This window comes from Aplysia californica, unplaced genomic scaffold (assembly GCF_000002075.1).
Source record: "Aplysia californica isolate F4 #8 unplaced genomic scaffold, AplCal3.0 scaffold00007, whole genome shotgun sequence".
Taxonomy (NCBI): Eukaryota; Metazoa; Mollusca; class Gastropoda; order Aplysiida; family Aplysiidae; genus Aplysia; species Aplysia californica.
Window position 1 is genome coordinate 50,558 of NW_004797277.1, and position 2,758 is coordinate 53,315.

General features: G+C 39.7%; 1 protein-coding gene across 1 annotated transcript in view; it reads left to right on the plus strand.

The window, feature by feature from the left end:
* Window positions 1-2,758, plus strand: part of LOC101851002 (verprolin) — a gene marked incomplete at its 5' end in the record, with an annotated part of 52,468 nt that overhangs the window by 48,522 nt on the left and 1,188 nt on the right.

Below are 2,758 nucleotides of genomic sequence, written 5' to 3' on the forward strand. Positions count from 1 at the left end.
AGAGAGAGTGAGAGAGAGAGAGAAACCGAGTGGAATAGAAGGATAACCTACTTATTAGTCTCCTCGTTCAGTATTAGTCTCCCTTGTCGACGGTCAGCTGAACACGTTGGGACCTGAATTAAGAGACACTCCAGTATCGATTACCCCTCTTTGTGAGTGACTTGCAAGTATCTAACACATGGCCTTCATATCACAGTGCTCCTCGGTCACCAACTTCTTTATGCACCAGCAAAAAATTGTTTTACAGAAATAGGATGGCGGCTTTGAGTCGGCGTAGTAATACGCTCAAATACCAGGACGGTTTGTTTTTTTTTTTGTTTTTTTTTTTGGTTTCTGAGTTTTTGGGGGGTTTGGGGTTTTTTGTGTGTATTTTGGTTTTCTTTTTGGTAGGCCCCACTCAGGCTCGTGAAAGGTCAAGTCCAAGGGGAACATTTTTTTTCTACCATCTTTGTTCCCCTGAAGGATTGGACGTTTTTCACAATGAAATACAGTCCTGACCTTTATGTATCACTGTCACCTATGAAAAGAAATAAAAAAAGACTTTTGATCCTCCTCCTATGTGATTTTATGAGGACCGCTCTCCTGCAGCCGCCCCCATAACCCAAAGTGCTCTCTTTTACTCTCCCCCCTCTCTCTCTACTCTCTACTCTCTCCCCCTCTCTCTCTCTACTCTCTACTCTCTCTCTCTCTCTCTCTCTCTCTCTCTTTCTCTCTCTCTCTCTGTGTGTCCATGTGTCCCCTGTTTCTCTGTTCATGACTATGTCTCTGTCTCTGTGTCTCTCTCTCTCTCTCTCTCTCTCTCTCTCTCTCTCTCTTTCTTTCTTTCTTTTCTTAACTCTCAGCTTCTCTTTCTCTTCAAACAGGCACACACACACACACACTCACACACACACACACACACACACACACACACAGATATGCACGCATAGTTCCCTCTCACTCTTCATCACATTGTCTGATAACTTACCCGGTCACGTATTCATGCAAGGTGATAGTCCTGTTTATATTCCATCGTTTATTTTAATCTGTGAGTCTATGCTAATGGATTATAATAATGCCTGTGCGATAAACTTTTATCAAATGTATATTTCCCCTTTTTAACAAAACCATATTTCCCCTTTCACGCAGGTATTAAAAATAGAATTGCACGTGTTAATGTCTCCTATAATCAGTTGACCAACATTCCTAGGTCGTCGTCCTCAGCCTGTAGCATTCTTCTGTCTGCTTGGCTGGCATAATTTGAATTTTTTTTAAATACTTTTAAAATTTATTTTTATTTCATTTGTTTAATTTTTAATTTTAATTTTGTTGTTGTTGTTGTTTTTTTTTTGGGTGGGGTATCAAAATTAACAAAATGATTCACGGATGGCTCTTTCTTTATTGATTTTAAAGGTCACACCTGTACTATTTTCTTAGAAGGTAAAGAGGTTAGACAGCTGTCAGTTTTCACTGAACGTGTAATGCCCCCTTTAGCCTTTGGTCAGAAGGCCCTATTTTTGGGCGCCTGCTAGAACCGCCGCTTATTTCTTTTTGATGTATGTACTGTGAATGCCTTTATGCTACAGGCGGCATAATTCTAATCTCAGACCAGCATTTCTCTCCCGCTCTCTCTCTCTCTCTCTCTCTCTCTCTCTCTCTCTCTCTCTCTCTCTCTCTCTCTCTATCTATCTATCTATCTATCTATCTATCTATCTATCTATCTATCTATCTATCTATCTATCTATCTATTCATCTATCTTTCTACCTTTATCGTTCTTTTTCTGTGTCTTTAAAAGTCCTTTTACAGCCGCCCCTCTTTACACCGTTCTAGGACAATCTCATGGTTATTTGGCACTTCTAGATCAGTTAGAGCAACTCGTCTGAATAATGCTTTTTTATATGCTGTCTCGTAGTTGCTTCTCCTCTTGCACGCGACACCAAACCCATTTCTTGATCAGGTGGATGCAAATTTACCCTAAATCGAGAGTTCTTGAATGTGGCGTTTGAGCATTAAGCAGACAAAACCAATTCCCCCTCTAGCGCCCGCGAGGTTTGCCTTGTTTCAGCTCCCACACGGCACGGAAGGACGGGGCGATAGAATTCATTTCCTCCAACTTTTATTTGGTTTGCGGTCGGAGAGCACGCATCATTTGCATAAGCTAGTGATAATGCAGCTTGTTTATCTGGCTTGCTTCTTTTGTTTTTGTCTGCAGTAGTTTTTATGTTTGTGTGCTCAAATTATCCAAGCTTCTCCTGGAAATCATCATGTGGAGTGGTGAATTAAAATGCTAGCTTTTGTGCACTCATAGTTCCGATTGTAGTAGATAGTCTTTTTTCTCCAGTTTTCAACGTTATTTACATAGCGGATCTCGATGAACTTTTTTAAAAACTATTTTGATCAACAGGTTTTACAGAAATCATAAACTATTGTACATTATGAAAGGCTTGCTGAGAAAAAGAGGCCGAAATCGAAAAGAGAGAATGGAACATGTTTGTTTCTCGTTTGCTCCTTCATTAGAAAATGAGACAATAAATGGTCAATAAGGGGGGGAAAAAGGAAAGGAAAAGGGGAAGAAGAGAAGGATAAGTAGCTAACGTCTTTTTAAAGGTTACTGTTTCCATATTCTGGGACCATCGATATTCTTGTATCTTTTTTTTTCTTTATGTCTATTGATGTGTCTGAATTTGTCTCGGCATATGACTATAAAAAACAGAGAAATGAACTTTTTATGTGTATATGTGTGTGTGTGTGTGTGTGTGTGTGTGTGTGTGTGTGTGT